The following is a 21,375-nucleotide window of genomic DNA, read 5'->3' as shown; positions in this document are numbered from 1 at the left end:
GTGCAGCTTTGAATGGCCAATTTATACACAAATCTGGTGGTTGTAGGATGGATGTTAGGCCTCCAGGAATAATGACCAAGTCAGTTTTCCCTTTTTGTAATTTGTCTCGCACTTCCTTAGTTGTATGTCCGCAGAAGCTGTCCAGGACCAACATGTTGCGTAAATTCAGTAACGCACCAGGATGACGTTGCCAAACATGTGTCACTCAGTCAATTATAAGTTCATTGTCCATCCACCCTTTTGGATTCAGTCTCACTAATACTGGTATGCCTTTTACTGATATTTTCAGAATAGTTTTCCTTTTAAATATCACGTAAAGTGGTAGCCTTCATCCATCACCAGTTAGTTTCTTGAAGCTGCATTTTATTTTTTCGCCAGTCATGAATACAACTCTCACTCATATTATACTTTCTTCCTGCTGCACAATTTCCAACATTTTTGGCTTCTTCAATAATTTCCACTTTTTCTTTAGCAGTGTACAAGTGATAACGAGAACTTGTAGCCATAATTAACAAGTTTGAAGACGTTAATACTTCACTCCTAATGTGCTACTGATGTGTCACAGCGTGAGGCTGCAAACAATGCAATATTATAATGGGATGTATTGTTGGAGGTGGAGCAGTACCAACTATGTTTCGAATAATCCACTCACCCCAGTTTTTCGCCCTAAAATTTGGGAAAAAACATGTGCGGATTATTCGAGTATATTCGGTAATTCCCAGCACAGCCTCCTCTGCAGCTGTTTCTAAGGTATTTGCATTTCAGTGTTCCTGTTATAATTGGACAAATAATTAAAGCATATAGGAAAACATGACTATTTATGGGACAATGTTACTTGTGGTGAAAGACGCTTGTGTGGCCATAAGGGAATCACTTACTGCACTTTATTTCCCAATGCCACCTCATTGCTGAGCTATAATAAACTGCGAGTAAAATGGTTGTGGAATTGGGCTTCAAAAACTGCCTACGGCCTATATACACAAATGCAAACTTATCTAAGTTTTTAAAAATTCTGTCAGTTGATACCAATTAAAAATTTGAATCATGGTTGTTGGGTGCTATGGCAAACTATCTGATAGAGGTATGTTCAGAGAATGAATGTTGTAAAGAAAACTTGTGAATATAGAATGTTCATTATTGTCGGGAAATGTATGTTGAGCTACTGTTTGTCATTTCTTAGAGAACTTTAGCAGACCTTTTTCTTACAGATGCTTTGACAGCGGCTAAAGTTGTAAAATTATAAGCACTCAATAGCAAGAAACTTATCAAATGTGTGTTTAGGATAATGATGAATTACTAAGGAAGAAAACAGATACATATGTCCATTTTGTTGATAATATATTTATGTGCATTTGTCTACTGCATAATCACCATCAACAGGGAAAGACACACTGTTGAAGTTGACAGTTTTCTAATACCACTGACATCTGAACATAGGTACCACATTTACAGAAATTTTGTATCATGTTCAGAGAAGTTTAAATTTCTTTTGTAAAATGTGTGACCAGAAAGAGTGTTACTGATTAATCTTTCAAGAGTAATTTATTTGAAGTTCAAAATTTTGGGACATTTGCTTTTATGTTCATATCAGCTCATTGTAAACAAGATGAGTTATAAAGCAATACAGTTACACTTACTTCTTGAACCATATCTGTTTGCCTTTTCGTTTCATAACCTTGAAACTGCACTACAGATGTGATATTCAACTAATCTCTGAATAGTTAAATTTTGTTCTTCAGTTGTGCCATTTCCATGAAGGCAAAAGCAATACGAAGACGTTATCAACAATATCTCACAAGCAATAGCTGCCAATGAAACCCCGTTGCTTGGATTTTCACTGGATTTCCATCTGCTGAGAATGCTTACTGCAAACACACACACACACACACACACACACACACACACACATTGCTGACTATTAGCTCAAAAACTAAAAACTAATAACACAACATTCATATGCAATGTCTGCTACCTTGTGTTCCCTTCCATTCCCTCTGGTATAAATGATTCTAGCCATATACAAGTGAATGGTAGTGGATTTTCTGCAAATGCTCATTCACATGTGTTTGCTTCCATTTGCTCCATTGTAAACCAGGCTTTAGGTGCTTAGAATTGGTGTCTGTGAACTCTGGATAATTCCGCTACACGGCACTGCGTGAATTCGCCGAGTCGCGTGCTAGGTGGGCAGGGCTGTACAAACCGCTGTTATAAGCTGTTCTTCGTGTGGTAAAAATGTGTAACTTCAACATTTCTTACAAAATACCAGCAGTGCCTCTTAGCAGCTAAAATTTTGACAGTTCATTTCTTTTGTTATCTTCTTCCTGTGTAAAAATTTTCAGGATATGTTTCAACATGTCTTATTTGACCATACCTGTGATAGTCCATAGCTGCCATGATGCCTGTAATTAACTGTGAAACTTTGCTATGCAGTGAGGATCATTTTGCACAATGAGTGCACTGTTCTTGGCAGAGTTACAAAACAGCACAGGGAAGGAAGACTGTAAAAGTGTCTCAGTTTGTATGGAAGCGTGACATGCATGGAGATCATGCACTTTACACAGAATTGCACCTCCATCTCTCCTTAACACTGGTCCAAAAGTTTCCTTGTATATCGGCTGCCATTTTTCCCTGCTTCTCATTACCATTGAGGGGAAACTTATGTACAGGAGACTAATTACCGGCGTCGAGCATCATCTCAAGAGGTGACACAGCTAGTGTGTAAGGTCTAATGGTCATATCCTTTGACTTTTTTTTCTAAAACAAAAATGGTCCAGTGGCAAAGCATGATCCAGTAAGCATGGGATCAAATCCTGTTCAGACCACAACTTTTCACTATGATTTTTAACTGAGAATTCACTTCTCACAGATGTTGGAGTGGCTACAAAAAACGTGTGGTTTGGGTTCCACTTTAAACTGCAGGTCTCCATTTTATGATTAGACATCTGGGGAAGTTTAGGGTGTAAGTAGCTGCAGTGGCATCCAGTTGAAAGATGTGCAAGAGGCATAATGGGTACACCAAACAGAATTCTCTTTTGCTTGTGGTTGTTAGCTTGTTTGCTCTGGTGAATAACTGGCTTAAACTGTACACACATTTTTTTGAATAACTTCATATCAACAGTTCAATTCTTGCACATGTAATTCTGCCAAAAGTAGCTAACAGAGAAAATAAAATCAAGGCAGTGTTTGATGTCAAAGGTGACTTACATCAATAAGGACTTATAATTTGTTGAAATGAAATGTGTCTTGCAGTACTACATTTTATAACAATTCCTGTAGGCCATTCCTTATAATAATGTTTGAATGCTGTACATTTGACTATCAGTGAAACAGGTCTTTGTTTATTCCCTGCAGTTGTCACAAAAATGCGAAGTGTCTAGTGAATGACAAAAACAAACATTTTCCTTGCACCAGGCACACCAGATAAAGGAAAAAGTGATGCAATCAGGCACTTCGCAGTAAACACTAGTTTTATTTAGACAAAACTGGGATGGAGTCATAAATGGGCCCAGCCATTGTTCTGCATATTGCGCTGCATACTACGTATACTTGATCAAATTCGTAAAGCGTGGCAAAGAAAACCGGTAACGCACAAATGACTGGAGCATAAAAACACTGTTCAGCTGGTAAACATGAAATCAGAGAGAGGTATCGGAAATTAAGTTGTCCGATAATTTCCTGAAAAATGCTTTCCACTGTCAAAAAAAATTCTTTATCAAGAAGTTGAATCGCATTAATAGTTCCAGGCAGAATCCACATTACATCTACAGATGTTTTGTTGTCATTCACAAAAACCAAGAATCCAACAAAAGCAATGAATTAGTTTCTGCAGCTGGTAGGAATACGTTTTGAATAAAATGTTGAAAATTATTCTTTCCCATTTTTCCAGATTTTGATATGTTGATTATAAGATTTTTGCAACTAACCAGTCCATTTTCTATTTTTGGTCCTAATTTGCCTTGTGGTTCTTGAAGACTGATATACAGCTGCAGAAACACTAAATCACTCATACTTATCACTGGCATTATCATATGTGAATGTATCATTGCTTTCATTGATTGTACAACTGACTCTGAAATGATAAAGTGCAGTGTGCACATAGTTCTTTCACAAAACCTGACTGACCAGCATGATAAACATCAGTTGCGGGGATAAAAGTTTCATCTTTACATCGGCTACAAATTTCTCTATAGCATTGTCTATCACTGGCAGCTGCTCTACACATTTACATGACATAAATTTGGTAAATTGGTGACTTCCTATCCTGTACAATTTCTTGAACCTGTGTAGCGAGGTCGACGAAGCCGGAAAATTAGCAATGTTCATGTCAGATGCAATTCGGAGGGCCCAGTGTCATAGGTCTTGATTGGTAATGGTACATAGCCTCTAACGAGCAGTTCTAAATCTTTTGAACAGTTTTTGATTCAGATGGTTTCAGGTTTCTGTTTGTTGCGTATTTCTTACTTCATGTAATTCGTTCCTCCATGTGCACAGTTCATGAAATGAAAACTCTTTTGCACTTCAATCATTTTTTCCCTTCTTCATTTAACCATTATTCCACTGCCTTTCCTTTGTCGCTGAAAGCTGTTGCAGTACGTATTTTTTTAAGGCTTGGATGGTATTCTTCTTCAGAAGTGTTACTGGCACAACTAACATCGTCTGAACCACAGTTCATGGAATCATCACAGTTATTTCCTATCTCTTATTGCGTATCCACAGTTTCAAACAAAATGTTGATATGATTCGAATGAATGTCCAGGCAATCAACTAACAAATGATACTTATATACATCCTGAGGAGAAGTAAGTGATTTCAGCTGGAAACCATATTCTTCATATTTCATCATTGCTAAATTGAGAATATTAATTGGATTCCACATTTCTGTGAAAGGGGAAGAAAACAAAGGTACTATTAGCAGGCATGCCTTAGGAAAGCACAATAAATATTAATTCAGCTTTATCTGTATTCTCAATACTTACAAATACTGCAAAAAGCAGAGAAGTCACTTGAGTGGCTAATTCAAGAGAACAGCAACTGTGTACTGTAGTGTCAGAGTAACTATCAATGAACAATAATCTGAAATGTTCTTTACAAATTATGATCGAGTTGTGTCATTTCCCCTGTTTACAAATGTACCACCAACTTCAGCTGTGTGTGTGTCTAGTTACACATGTGCAGTTGCTGCAGCACCAGTAGGGGTGTACGTTTCCACTGCCACCATGTTTTATTGGACTATTCCCTTGTAAGAGAAGATTACTGCAGAGTACCTAAATTCCATCATGTCTGATGTTTTACCAATGGTAATGGCTTCTTCCTAGGCTAAAAGTCTTCATTACAAGGCCAGAATCATACTACAGTGGTGAGAGGAGAATGACAGTGAACTTATGTTGATGTTTTGGATACCATATTCACCTGATGTGTATGCAGTAGAACATATCAGGGACACAATTGGCTGCTAGTTCCACACCCACCATCCACAGGCATATAATTTATGGGAATTGTGGTGATTTGTGCATAGATATCTGGTGCCACATACCTCTGGAAACCTTCCAATAACTTGTTGAATCCCTACAATGCAGAATGACAGCAACTAGTTTGAGGAATCAAAAACAGTTTCTGACCAATGATACCCACAAAAGAGAAAGTATTTTACAGTGTGATAAATTATACTCAATTTTTGTGTGAATACAGCTGTTCTAGTCACATGTGAATAAAATTTAGCCATGTATCCTTCTCTCAAAGTATTTTGTATTATATGCTCTTCTGTGAAATAAACACTTGATACTTAGAGAAAAGCAACTGCTCTCAAATGATGATGTGATTTTCTAGTGGCAATGTCCAATCTCTTCATACAGTGAGATAAGTACTGCAAATTGTTTAACTTCTCAGTTAATTACTCAGCCACTTTTTTGCTTCTTCCCAGTTTTTCAGGTATCTAAGAATACCTAATATAATATGCATCTATCTTACACATATGCATTTGGTGATTTACTGGCCTACTGGAGTGTAACTTTGGTTAACAAAGGTGGATGCCATTTTTCAGTTACAATGACACAGAATAGTTTACATTGATTGTATCAGAGTTAGGTTCAATGTGATCAAGCAACTGGAAGATGGTTTACAATGACAATCTTATGTTATGTTTAAACAAGTTGTATGCCAGTATTTTGTGCTACTGCTGGAATCAAGCTTACAAAAGATTATTGAGAGTGAAGCATGTTCTAGTAGTTTCCCATCAAAAGTGCCTTGCATGCTATGTGCAATGGCACATAATGAACTGCTATAAGACTAATAAAATTTGAGGGATGTTCTTTGTGATTTTATGAATCTCTTTGTGGATGAATTGGTGCCCAAAGCAGATATGGTCACAACTGCATGCATGGATAATACAGCCCATGCTGCTGTGAATGACATTATGGTGGGAGAACCCAAACTACACATGGTTAAGTACAGCTACAGCAGGGAGTCCTGATGTATGCCGTGTGGCAGCACAGACACAAGGCACACAGGCAGACATCTACGGGACAGTTGATGAACGAACTATTCAGACTAAAAGTGCTATGCTGAAGAGGCATACTGACAATGATGAGGCAAGAACAACCAGCAAAGTGGAAAGTGGTGTTGGTACCTCAGGCATTTTGTCAATGCAGCGAGCCAGTGCACAAGCCCCTGCATATACCCAAATGTGAGGGATGAGTGCTAGTAGGCATGCACACTTGTCAGGATCTTCCACAGCACTTAAAATGCAGAAAGAACACAATGGTATCAGTTGTTATGGATTCCAGTCGATTATCTATCAAAGATAGAAAGTAGACATTGGTTCATCCTTTTCTCTTAGCTGCCAACAATCCTGCAGTCGGAATCGGAACATACAGGAAGAAAATGCTAACCCTGGAACTGGGTGACAATTTCTGCACTACATGGGTATTTTTGATTGTTGAAGTGACTGGACCAATTTTAGGACCTGATTTTCTCCAACATTTTTCGATTTTGCCTGATTCAGTGCACAAATGCTTGGTGCAAATACCTATCACTCCCAAACTCACTATCATGTCAGACTGCATACTGTGCAACTCCGTCACTTTTGGACACATGAAGATTTCTGGGCCTACCGCATCTTCTGCATTGGTCATGCAACAGTCAAACGATCATCTCAAAGTTGAGTCCACATAAGTGCACTATGATAGAAGACGCAGGGCACTTATTTGCACAATACAATCAATCATTTGGAGTTGAGAGAAACCTACAAGATACTCCAAGCATAAATTTCTGACATAAGACTGTGTTCTGTGGAATGGTCAATAGTTCATGAATTACAAAATGAAAATGCTTAACTCTGAATGAAAATTTCCATGTCACAAAAAGAACTGGACTGCACACATGAACAGTTATTCAACTGTTTTAACATCTGCACTGCACAGCTACAGCATCAAATGGTGGCTGAGCTTCTTGCTCCTCTTCCTTCTTCAAGGCAGTCTGTGTCAGGCAATGACCTTGGCCACCACCTGCTGCATGAGTTTCCTGTGCTGAAAGAAAGCAACAGAAGTCATTCCACTCAACATTATATTTGGACAATACCAGGTCCCTGTGGCTTTCAGACTTTGTTGCTTGTCTCCCGATTAGTTATCTACAGCAAAATAGTAAATTGATAATTTGATCACTGAAGGAGACGTATCAACATCACATAGCATGTGGGCAGTTCCATTGCAAATGGTAAAGAAGAAAAATGGATCAGAGAGAATCTGTGCAGACTACAGGGGTTTAAACACACACACTATTCCTGACTGGTACTCAGTTTCTCTGATAGCAGACTTTAATGGTAACCTAGAAGGGGCTTGCTACTTAATTGTTATTGACAGTGCTAAGGTGCTCTCATAAATGCCTATGGCTCCATTAAAAAAAAAAAAAAAAAAGAAAAAAAGAAAAAACCACAGCTCTGACTACACCCTTTGGTATCTTTGAGCACAATATTATTATTCTGCCCTGCAAAACACTGCACAAACTTTACATGCATGAGGTGCTGCACAGCCTGTCATTCATGTTCTGTTACATGGATAACTTGATAGTATTATCAAAAACAATAGAAGGGCACATCAAGCTTCTATATACTTTGTTCTGTAGACTGGAGTGCTATGGTGTAATGTTTAATAAGAACAAGTGTGTTTTTGTAAAAGAAGAAGTAAAGTTTATTGGCTACACCATATCAAACCACGGTATCTCATTGCTTCCCAAAAAAGTGACAGTCATTGTAAACATACCTCCTTCTTCCACATTGAAAGGCCTTAGGCGTTTCCTTGGGATATTATATATTATTACAGAAGACACTTTCCACACTTGGGATCCGGCCGGGGTGGCCGATCGGTTCTAGGCACTACAGCCTGGAACAGCGTGACCGCTATGGTCGCAGGTTCGAATCCTGCCTCGGGCATGGGTGTGTGTGATGTCCTTAGGTTAGTTAGGTTTAAGTAGTTCTAAGTTCTAGGGGACTGATGACCTTAGAAGTTAAGTCCCATTGTGCTCAGAGCCATTTGAACCACACTTGGGAGACCTGCAGGAGCCTCTTAACAAACTGCTCACTGGTAAAAATACATCTGGCAGCAAAAACTTCCGTAGACTCCCAAAGCTACATCCACATATGGCGACATAAAAATGCATTGGTGAATGCTACAGCATTGGTACATCCTGTTCAGAATGTACCAGTTACCTTGCAGATTGTCAGACAGTGCTGGGCACAGTTTTACAACAATATGTTGCAGCCAAATGGCAACCCTTGGGTTCCTTCCAAAAACCTGTCAGTGCACAAGAAACAAAGGAATGTGTTTGACAGGAAACTCATGGCCATATATTTAACTATCAAGCATTTATGACCTTTCCTGGAGGGACAGATATTTAAATTTTTCACAGATCACAAATCTCTGACTTCCTTATTTAAACATGTTACTGACCTCATCAGGTTTAGTATTCCTCAAAGTATTACAATGGATGGGGTAGACAGTTTGAATGCCAACTGTCTGAGTAGCTCCAGAGATTATGAGGGTGCAACCACACCCTGAAAGCAGCTTTAGCCTGCTGTGCAGAATACTGGACAATGACACTACTGTTAATACTTCTAGGACTCCACACAGTAATTAAGGAAGACTTATTGTGTTCCTCTGCCTAGTTAGTCTATGAAGATCAGGTGAGAACATTGGGCGAATTTTTTTCCAGTATGTCAGTTAGGGAATATGCCACATTTTTACACAGCCTGCAAACTTATGTGTTATAACGTCAAGTTTAACAAATATATTTCAGAACGACACAACACATATAAGTCACAGAGCAAGTTGACAAGCAAGACATGTGTACATGTTAGCATTCAAATGAGCACTGAGTCCCAGTCTAGCAGCCGCTGCTTGGCTGGCTGCTTAGGTGGTGCAGGGGCTGCATGGCTGGCAGACAGCGCCGCACATAGAGGACGCGCGTAATTGCGCGGCGGCGCTTTGAATGATCGGCGAGTCACAACATTATGTGCAATTCCTCAAACCTATCAGTCTGCCATGACATGGAGATAGAGCCATTTTAATCCAGAAAGACTTGTTCAAATGCTACTTTGTATGGATAAGAGATGCCACTGCAGGACCTTGTCTTTCTCTAACACATTTGAGGCTCACCAGCATACTCTAAAACATGACCATACAAATCATGCAATGAAAGAGCCCAATTGTTATATTCCCCACATGACATTTCAGCAAGGATAGAAACTTAGTGACCTTGTAAAGACCAAAAAGACAATGGTGTTTGTGCAGTCTGGTAGGCAAGTACTTAGTCGACACCCGATGGTCTTGGTGGCCCCAGGGTTTCAAGTTCAGTCCAGTTGGTTTACCTGACAGACCATGTGTGTGTCTTGATGTGAAGCGAGTGGAAGCATTGATTCGTGAGTTAGTTGTGATATAAAAATGAAATGTATGTTTGTATTGAACGATATGACTTATGTTCTTTGGAGACACATCTCTATGTTCACTGTATCATTGTTCTATGTATACTGAGTAAATGTAATCAAGTGTTGACTACTATCACAATTGAGTGTGAGGTAACTGGAGGAACAGTTCCTCTAAAACCTTTGTTTGTAGTCTGGTTTGTGTGTCTTGCAGTATTTTGAATTTCTCTGTTTCATTTTCTAGTTAATCTACTGTAATTTGGAGTTCTCTTATATCTTCCTTAATTTCTATAATCCATTTGATGTTTATCTTGCTATTCCACAATTTTTCTATTATTATCTAACTAATTCTGTTCTCTGGTGCTCTCATCAGATGTCCAAGTAATTGGATGTGTTTTTTCATGATTGTGTTCATTACCACAATTATTTTCTTACATACTGTTTCATTTGAAGCTATTACCCATTGCCTATTTACTTGATATTGTTTATTTATGCATGTCCAAATTATTTTTCTTTCTGTCTTGAGTAGTCTGTCAATTTCTGTTGTATTTGTTGTTTTGGAGATGATTTCAGCTGCATATTTTATTTTTGGTTGTTTAACTTTTTATAATGTTTTAATTTTGCAGCTGTTGATAGACTTTTTTGTTGTACCAGTATGTGGATTTGGTAACGTAATTTGTTTTCTTCAGTTTTTTATTCTACATTTCCATGGCACTTTCTCATTTAGGCTCTATGTTATGATTTCCCCTTAATATTTAAATTTCTCAACAACTTTTATTTCCTATTCTTCAACTGTAATTTTGTTTGCAAGTGGTGGATCAATCACGATAATCTCTGCTCTTTCAAATGATATTCTAATGCTGATTTTTGTGTTATTTCATGTAGTGGTTTAACTTGTTGCCTGGCTTGTTGAACATTAATGCCTGGGAGAACAAGACCATCATCAAAACCCAAGCAGTTTTAACTTATATAATTTTCTTGCTTCCAATTCTTATGTTCTTTTGGTTATCCTTGTACCAAATCATTCTTTCATCATATATTCCAGCTTATAGATGAACAGTAATGGTGATTGGCAGTCATCTTGTCTTAAGCCGATTTTTATGAGGAATGGTACAGAAATTTCTCTCTGAACTCGACTTTTGATTTGGTGTTGGTTAGGGTAAGTTCTATTACTTTCATTAGTTTTGGATGAAGTCCTAGATTCCTTAGAATTTTTAATAATGATGGTCTATGGAGACAATCATATGCCTTCTTAAAGTGTACAAATGCTATTGGCAGAGGTTCATTCTGTTTCCTGAAGTATGTCATAATTTATTTTAAACTAATGATCTGCTTTACACAGCTTCTCCATGGTTGAAACTTCCCTGGTATTCCCCTAACTCCTTATCTATTTGTTCCTTGACTCTTCCACATAGGATCTTGGATAAACTCTTGTATGCAGAGTCTAGAAGAGAGATTCCTCTTTAGTTGTCCAGATTGCTCTTATCTCTTTTCTGATGCAGTGGGTGAATAATGGCCATGGGCTAATATTCAGAGAACTGTTCAGTTATACACATTTTTGTTAGAGCCATGTGCAAGGAGAACTTGACTGTGTCATTTCAATATTTCCATGTTTCAACAAAAACCCAAGTTTCTCCCAATGCTTTACAATTTTTTGCCTTTAAAATGCCTTTTCCACATCCTGGAAAGTTGGAGGGTCTAATTTGTTGGGTTTACTTTTCATTGGGTTATTTATGTGGATTTGTAAGAGATCTTTGGTTTCTTTGTGGTTCGAAAGTTTATGAGATGCTTTTATTACGCTTTCAGCATTTTCTTCATTACTGTGTGCCATTCTTTCTTCATCTTTCAGTATTAATGTTGGGAGCTCATATATTGTATTTGTTTCCAAAGATTTTGAAATAATTCCTGGAAATGAGTTTGTGGTAATTACCTTCTACAGAGTTTAGTTTCTCTTCATGAAATCCTCCCTTGATTCTCCTAATGTTCTGTGTGAATGTTTTTCTGGTTAATGGCATTTTCTCCTGTTTCAAATGTTTGAAGCTTAGCCATGACTGATGCCTTTCTTCATGATATTTGTCCCTTTCTCATGTGCATCATGCATGTATTCCTTATGGGTTCAGGTGAGCTAGATTCTCAGCTTGTTTTTTGTGACTTGATGCCAGTTCTTCTAAATCATGTGTTAATGTGATTGTATGTGTTATTTGTTAATATTTGTTAGTTTAATTAGCTGATGTGAGTTGTAGCTCTTATTTGTTTTATTGATTTACTCATTCTTTTTCCTTAACAGAGTGAATTTGATCTCAATTTTAGCAGTGTAATGGTCTGAACTTGTCTCCTCCTCTTAATTCTTTAATCTTCTAAATTTTCTTATGGAAATTTTTGCCTATGTAGGCAGGGTCTAGCTACCTTTCTCCCTCCCTCTAACCTCGAGTTTCCATGTTAGAATCTAATTTGGCTTCTTTTTTAAGTATGGTGATTTGGATTTAACATTGTGTTCTCTACAAATCTTTGGTCATTCTTGTTTTTAAAGTTATGTGGGTTCCATTGTCAAATTATATCTTGATATTTCCTTTCCTTTTCCCAACTGGACATTGAAGTCTACCAAGGTTTATACATTCCTTTTTTTTATTCTGATCACTGTCAATCTGAGAAGATTCCAAATTTTATTTGTCCCTTCCTTTGTCTTTGTTAAGAATTTTTTTTCGCCTGTCAGATTGTGAGCATTTATTATTGTGTAAGTTGTATTCATTGTTTTAAAAGTTGCATTTGTTGGTTACATTGCTTGAAATCCAATTACTGCCTCTATTATTTTTATATTTACTATAAATCCTGTTCCAAATAGGACACATTGCATTATGACCCTCTGTCCTGGCTTCTCCTTTCAAATTCTATATTCTTAGTATTTGAGTGTTTATTCTATCATGTTTCTCATTTCTTGGAAACCAGCCATCAAAGTCTTTTGTTTATTTAATTCACCTGTGAAATTCTTGAGTTCTTCAAGTCTTAAGTTGTGAATTTATGTTGTGTATTGCTACATACAGTTTTTGCTGATGTTGAATCCTCTTTTTGAGTGTTAGTGTGCGTTTGAGTGATTGCAAATGTTCAGATACATTGCTATCTTCTAGCTGGCTACCCACCAAATCCAATGCAGCTTTTACCTCCCTTTTTGGGCAGAACAGTGGTAATATTTATCCCTAAAACACCTTTCAATATTTGGCTTTCAAAGGTAATCAATCTTAATTAGAGCAAGCTATGATTTACAACTATGATGTTAGGAAGAACTCAGGTCACAGGTGGTAAAATTGTTGTTTATTAAAACACAACTGGTTTTGCGGCATTAAGTCACATCATCGGGTGAACAATGTTGAGAGATCATACGCATACCCATTGCTCCTAGTCAAAAGTTACTATTAAGAGAACATTTTCAATATTATGGTGAGTGAAAGGTAAAGAAGAGTGCCCCATTCTTTAAAATTTGCCTGCATCAGTATGACAGCAAGGCAGCTCAGTGCAGGGCAAGGCAGAAGCGGTCTGCATGAATTAAAAAGAGAGGGAATATAGATTTAAGTGTTAGGATGTCTTTTCTGAATGTATTTGTCTGGAGTGTTGCCATGTATGGAAGTGAAACATGGATGATACCAATTTATACAAGAAAAGAAGAATGTTGAAGATTAGTTGGGTAGACCATGTAACTAATAAGGGGGTACTAAATACAATAGGGGAGACAAGAAATTTTGAGGCAGAACTTGACCAAAAGAAGGGATCAGTTGACAGGACACTGTCTGAGAAATCAAGGGATCACCAATTTAGTATTGGAGGGAAGTGCAGGGGGGGTAAAAATCTTAGAGGGAGAGCAAGAGATGAATACAGTAAGCAGATGCAGAAGGATGTCAATTGCAGTAGTTATCTGGAGATCAAGAGGCTCACATAGGATAGAGTAGCATGGAGAGCTGCATCAAACCCATCTTCAGACGGAAAACCACAACAAAAACAGAAGTAAGATATAAAATTGACACAAGATTATTTTCAAATTGATTTAAATTGATTTGAAATTTTAACTATTTTTTTTTTAAATTATTGCCATTATTCCTATCTGAATAATTCAGTCAGAAAAAAACACTTGTAAAAGAAGTATCTAATTGTTAAAGAAACACTTTTTATGTAAAAGATTAAAGTATTCTGTGTTCTCCGACCTGCAACCTTTCATACGTTTGTACTACTTGTTGATTTTTGTTAACAAGCAGTATGACAGAAGTAATAAGTCTGAAATGGTGCAAGTGTGAAGTTAGTACTGTGGTATCATAGATCAATACCACACTCTCCAGCATCTCACCACTGGCAACAGAAAGAAACGTTTCCAACAGGCTCCGATAGCAGTCGTATGGGGACCTGGCTGATCCAATGATGCACATCCGCTGAACCATTCCTTCAGAGTCTCCAACTATGAATGCAATCTGCCACTGCGATATAAGATGGTAACCAGACAGCTACAAACCCAGTCTCTGTCACAGTCTTCGACAGTCTGCAGCCTTAGTCAGCCTTTGACAGTTCGCCCGTGCATTAGCGGCGGGAGCCTCACACTGCATGACACTCTTTGTTACTGTTCGTTCTTTTGTGAAGTTTCTTCACAATGCTTTGGAGAAAACTACAAGTTAAGTAAATCTTCTGTTTACTGCATTTATGCGTTTGCTAATCATTTCTGCTCCTGTCCAAATTACCTTCAATGGCAGCTGCTGCACCACTCTGTAGTCCGCCTCTCCTTATCATTGCATATAAAGTAGTACACAACACATATGCTAGGTATGTTATGGTGTGAGTTGTTGTGAAGATGCTGAATAATGGAAACCAATGTGCAGTACCCGTGGCAACATGTGGGTGGGTCCACAAGTTGCCGATGTTGTTTTGGGTATGCTGCTGTAGTTTTCCTGGGAAGCCATTACATATCTTCCACACAGCACCAATCTCTCCCCATGTAATTTCCATATTTTTGGAGCCCTGAAGAAAGACAGTCATGGCCATAAATCTATAATGGATGAAGAGGTGCACACTTGGGTATAGCCACAGTTCTGTAGGCAGTCACAAACATTTTTCTATGAAGGCATCAATCATCTTGTCTTATAGTGCAACAAAAGTATTAACAGCTAGGACAATTACTTTTGAAATAGTGAACAGTTTACTTACTTTTTTCCATCAGTCTCATATTCATTTGAGTGCCCCTTATAATTAAAGGCAGGCACTGCGGAGTCAGTACAAGACTTCAGTAATTTCGTTGAATTACAGAAGAGTTACTCTTTTTCAGTAATTGAACAACTTCTGTAACTCCTTTAATAGTTGAGGTGACAAATATACTGTCTGCTAGGAAAGTATACGAAGCCTACATAAGTGAATCTAATAGGTCTACTTTTGATGATCTTTTATGTTTGTGTTTTCTGATAGTGTTAAGAAGAATTTCCTGAATTTAGTAGCCTATGACTTGAATCTAGAATCATCTATCTCCCATTTAATGCCATTAGGAGTTGAACATCTGTTGCCTGAGTTATTTATTTCATGCCATTAATGATACTAATTACAATTGCTTTGTACTTGGAATTTTGCATGTTTTTGTTCATAATATATGAATTTCAATAAATCTTTCTGTGTATCTTGTGTCTTGATTGGGGCTAATACCCTGAACCAAATAAAGCTCCTTCTCCCTTGTGCATGACACTGTGAGCCCAGATTTTACACAGATCTTGGCTCCCATTGCAACTGTCCCTGACCTGCTGTAAAGAAAAACTATATTCAGTGTACTGAAAAAATATATTTAGGAAAAAATGAAATTTTTATATACTTTCTGCTCTTGGTAAACCTCTTTCATTGTTCATTCGGCAACTTCTATCTGAATAGTGTTACTGAATCACCATTTATCAGTCTGTGTTGCCATCAATAAGGATACTTCTGCCATAATCTAGCATGGAAATTCATTCAAGTAAATAACCCACTTTCATAAAACCACCACAAACTTGGTAGTCATGAGCATTCTATGAAAAGAATCCACAATATCTACATCTACATCTACATTTATACTCCGCAAGCCACCCAACATTCTCAACAACATGATATGTGCAGATGGCTATAATGTCTCTGTCTACGAAACTTTCCAATCCTGATACATTGGGTACGCCTGTACCACCTCGTACAACAGCAACAGTTAACCGGCCATTACCATGCGAAAATGTATCATTCAGATCAATGCTAAAGTTCAGTCTACATCCACAGAAGACAACGAGTCCATCTAGTAGTGCATGTGCAGCGACTGATTTTATAGTGTTCTTCTTCTTATCAGCAGCAGATGTTGTCATTTCAACATCTTCAATTGTTTTATATATTGTCTGTCTTGCACGACGACGGTATCTTCTGTAAGGCATCAGATCAATGCTAAAGTTCAGTCTACATCCACAGAAGACAGCGGGTCCATCTAGTAGTGCGTGTGCAGTGACTGATTTTATAGTGTTCTTCTTCTTATCAGCAGCAGATGTTGTCATTTCAACGTCTTCAATTGTTTTATATATTGTACAGGCGTACCCAATGTATCAGGATTGGAAAGTTTCATAGACAGAGACATTATAGCCTACCGCACATATCATGTTGTAGAAAATGCAAATAAAGACTTTGGCAAATCATCATATATGTCACCCTCACCCTTCTCCCTGTATACACATAATAGATACATTGATACATTGGGTACACCTGTACCACCTCATACAACAGCAACAGTTAACCAGCCATTACCATGCAAAAATGTATCATTCAGATCAATGCTAAAGTTTAGTCTACATCCACAGAAGACAGCGGGTCCATCTAGTAGTGCGTGTGCAGCGACTGATTTTATAGTGTTCTTCTTCTTATCAGCAGCAGATGTTGTCATTTCAACATCTTCAATTGTTTTATATATTGTCTGTCTTGCACGCGGCTGAGTATGCAACAATATATAAAACAATTGAAGACGTTGAAATGACAACATCTGCTGCTGATAAGAAGAAGAACACTATAAAATCAGTCGCTGCACACGCACTACTAGATGGACCCGCTGTCTTCTGTGGATGTAGACTGAACTTTAGCATTGATCTGAATGATACATTTTTGCATGGTAATGGCTGGTTAACTGTCGCTGTTGTACGAGGTGGTACAGGCGTACCCAATGTATCAGGATTGGAAAGTTTCGTAGACAGAGACATTATAGCCTACCGCACATATCATGTTGTTGAAAATGCAAATAAAGACTTTGGCAAATCATCATATATGTCACCCTCACCCTTCTCCCTGTATACACGTAATAGACGTAAGATATCTGTTAATGAAACTGTATTTATATGGATTAAAGGTAAAGGTACTTGTGAATATGTTAAATTTGTTGGAGACTGTACAATGCATTTTCACAAATAAAGTGATCTGTAGTGTAGCTTAAAAACGGACAATGGTACATCTAGAATCTGTCGACATAGAGTATGCAACAGCATGTTATGTCAGCTCTCTGAGCGCTTGACCTTTGACCCCGCCGATAAGGCGGCGCTACGTCGTCTTGGCAGCGCGCCAGCCGCGGACTTAGCGCACAGCAGACGGGAGCACCTAGTACGACTAGTGCTCCCGTCCGGGATAACGCGCAGCTGGCACTGTGAAATTTTCTAAGTCCGAATCAAGGTCACGCGCTATTGTGCGTCTATAAAAGCGAGCGCAGCCCGCGGAGCGGATCATTCGCACTGCTGCTGCTGCACAGGCAACTGCATTGAACGCTGCCAATATGCCAGATTAAAACTAACCAACGAAATGCCCAGTATAGCTATGATTCTTCCCACAGTGAAGCCCAAGTTTACACTTTGGAAATTCCTTTTATGAAACTCTTTCTACAAACTAAAGAATATCACAGTAACATGCACCATAAGAAGTTTTTCAAAACTGTAAATATCAGCAATGCAAAATCAAACAATGAAAACTCCATGTTGGAATATCAGTAATATTAGGAAAAGGATAGACTACTACGCTGCATAAAGAAGATGACCCATTGAGTTGGCCGCCAGGCACAAGCACAATGAAAAGATTGTTACACTTTATAGCTTTCAGCTAAAGCCTTCTTCAGCAAAGGAGCTGAAGCTGGTAGTGGTCATATGTGCGGCAGGCATGTCTGCTTGTGTGAATATGTGTGTGTGTGTGTGTGTGTGTGTGTGTGTGTGTGTGTGTGCGTGTGTGTGCGCGCACGTTCCTAATATTGTAAATAGCAGTAAACCATTTATGTGGAAAGTTACCATTCGTTAAAGAACAATTTATTCAGAAGAATGTGTTATTATGTTGTGCACCAAGAATTACAAACTTTGCTTGTGTTTATATGCAATGAATCATTCAATGTTGAACATATTATTATTATTATTATTATTCCCCCCCCCTCCCTGCTGAAGGCAGCAGAGGATCAAGTAGGCCAAAAGAAGAGGGCCAGTAGAAATGCTTGGGTAACAGAAGAGATACCAAATTTAACTGATGAAAGGAGAAAATATAAAAATGCATTAAATGAAGCAAGCAAAAATGAACACAAATGTCTCAAAACTGAGATTGACAGGAAGTGCAAAATGGCTAAGCAGGGATGTCTAGAGGACAAATGTAAGGATGCAGAAGCATGTATCACTGGTGATAAGATAGATACTACCTGCAGGAAAATTAAAGAGACCTTTGAAGAAAAGAGAACCACCTGTATCAATATCAAGAGCTCAGATGGAAAACCTGTCCTAAGCAAAGAAGGGAAAGCAGAAAGGTCGAAGGAGTATATAGAGGGTCTATACAAGGGTGATATACTTGAGGGTAATATTATGGAAATGGAAGAAGACGTAGATGAAGATGAAATGGAGGATATGATACTGCATGAAGAATTTGACAGAGCACTCAAACACTTACATCGAAACAATGTCCCAGGAGTAGACAAGATTCCATTGGAACTCCTTATAGCCTTAGGAGAGCCAGTCATGACAAAACTCTTCCATCTAGGGACCAAGATGTATGAGACAGGCCAAATACCCTCAGAATCCAAGAAGAATATAACAACTCCAGTCCCGAAGAAAGCCAGGGTTGCAAAGTGTGAAGATTACCAAACTATCAGTTTAACAAAACACAGTTGCAAAATACTAACACAAATTCCTTACAGACAAATGGAAAAAAGTGGTAGAAGCCTACCTCAGGGAAGATCAGTTTGAATTCCGTAGAAATGGTCCAACTCGCAAGGCAATACTGACCCTATGACTTATCTTAGATGATAGGTTAAGCAACAGCAAACCTAAGTTTCTAGCATTTGTAGACTTAGAGAAAGTTTTTGACAATGTTACCTGGAATACTCTCTTTCAGATTCTGAAGGTGGCAGGGGTAAAATACTGGGAGTGAAAGTCTATTTACAATTTGTACAGAAACCAGATGGGAGTCATAACAGTCGAGGGGCATGAAAGGGAAGCAGTGGTTGAGAAGGGAGTGAAACAGGGTTGTAGCCTATCCCCAACATTATTCAACCTGCATATTGAGCAAGCAGTAAAGGAAACAAAAGAAAAATTTGGAGTGGGAATTAAAATCCATGGAGAAGAAATAAAAACTTTGAGGTTTGCCAATGACATTGTAATTCTGTCAGAGACCGCAAAGGACCTGGAAGAGCAGCTGAACAGAACGGACAGTGTCTTGAAAAGATGATACAAGATGAACATCAAAATAAGGATAATGGTATGTAGTCAAATTAAATCAGGTGATGCTAAGGGTATTAGATTACGAAATGAGACACTTAAAGTAGCAAATGAGTTTTGTTATTTGGGGAACAAAATAACTGATGATGGTCGAAGTACAGAGGATATAAAATGTAGACTAGCTATGGCAAGGAAAGCATTCTGACAAAGAGAAATTTGTTAACATCGAGTACTTAAGAGTCAGGAAGTCTCTTCTGAAAGCATTTGTATGGAGTGTGGCCATGCGTGAAAGAAGGACAATATACAGTTTTGACAACAAGAGAATAGAAGCCTTCAAAATGTGGTGATACAGAAGAATTCTCAAGATTAGATGGGTAGATCACATAACTAATGAAGAGGTTCTGAACAGAATTGGGGAGAAAAGAAATTTGTGGCATAACTTGACAAGAAGGAGGGTAGGACACGTTCTGAGGCATCAAGGGATCACCAATTTAGTACTGGTGTGAAGTGTGGAGGGTAAAAATCATAGAGGAAGACCAAGAGATGAATAGCAGATTCAGTAGGATGTAAGTTCAAGTAGTTATTCAGAGATGAAGAGGCCTGCACAGGATAGAGTAGCGTCAAACCAGTCTCTAGACTGAAGACCACCACAACAACATTATTATTATTATTGTTATTATTACCATCAGCACCTTCAGTCATAACAGTAACATATATAATCATACAATTAGAACTCATTCTATGTGCATCAGTGTTCTCCTTCATGATTAGTTCTGTAGTACATCTACATCTACATACATACTCCACAATCCACCATACAGTGCATGATGGAGGGTACCTCAGATGACAACTAGCATCTTCTCTCCCTGTTCCACTCCCAAAAGAACGAGGGAAAAATGATTGCCTATATGTCTCTGTACAAGCCCTAATCTCTCTTATCTTATCTTTGTGACCTTTCCGCAAAATATAAGTTGGCAATAGTAAAACTGTACTGCAGTCAGCCTCAAATGCTGGTTCTCTAAATTTCCTCAGTAGCGATTCACGAAAAGAGCGCCTCCTTTCCTCTAGCGACTCCCACCCGAGTTCCTGAAGCATTTCCGTAACACTCGCATGATGATGAAACCTACCAGTATCAAATCTAGCAGCCCGCCTCTGAGTTGCTTCTATGTCCTCCCTCAATCCGACCTGATAGGGATCCCAAACACTCAAGCAGTACTCAAGAGTAGGTCGTATTAGTGTTTTATAAGCGGTCTCGTTTACAGATGAACCACATCTTCCCAAAATTCTACCAATGAACTGAAGATGACTATCCGCCTTCCCCACAATTGCCATTACATGCTTGTCCCACTTCATATCGCTCTGCAATGTTACACCCAAGTATTTAATCATCGTGACTGTGTCAAGCGCTACACTACTAATGGAGTATTCAAACATTACGGGATTCTTTTTCCTATTCATCTACATTAATTTACATTTATCTATAATTAGAGTTCACTGCCATTCTTTACACCAATCATAAATCCTGTCCAAGTCATCTTGTATCCTCCTACAGTCACTCAACGATGACACCTTCCCGTACACCACAGCATCGTCAGCAAACAGCCGCACATTGCTATCCACCCTATCCAAAAGATCATTTATGTTGATAGAAAACAACAGTGGACCTACCACACTTCCCTAGGGTACTCCAGATGATACCCTCACCTCCGATGAACACTCACCATCAAGGACAACGTACTGGGTTCTATTACTTAAAAAGTCCATGCTGGCGCA

At 38.4% G+C, this 21,375-nt stretch overlaps 1 protein-coding gene across 6 annotated transcripts in view; it reads left to right on the top strand.

Moving 5' to 3' along the window:
* Nucleotides 1-21,375, top strand: part of LOC126457502 (clavesin-2-like) — a 266,825-nt gene that overhangs the window by 239,195 nt on the left and 6,255 nt on the right. The window contains exon 9 of one of the 6 annotated variants that reach the window (XM_050093825.1): nt 1,740-5,792. The exons of the other annotated variants lie outside the window; for them this stretch is intronic. The gene's annotated coding sequence lies outside the window, so the exon portion shown is untranslated. Of the gene's footprint in view, nt 1-1,739; nt 5,793-21,375 lie in introns of those variants that run through there. 6 annotated transcript variants of the gene reach the window in all.

The sequence above is a fragment of the Schistocerca serialis genome, chromosome 2, assembly GCF_023864345.2.
Source record: "Schistocerca serialis cubense isolate TAMUIC-IGC-003099 chromosome 2, iqSchSeri2.2, whole genome shotgun sequence".
NCBI classification, from domain to species: Eukaryota; Metazoa; Arthropoda; class Insecta; order Orthoptera; family Acrididae; genus Schistocerca; species Schistocerca serialis.
The sequence above is the reverse complement of the archived record's forward strand: the minus strand, read 5'-3'. Positions and strand labels throughout refer to the sequence as shown.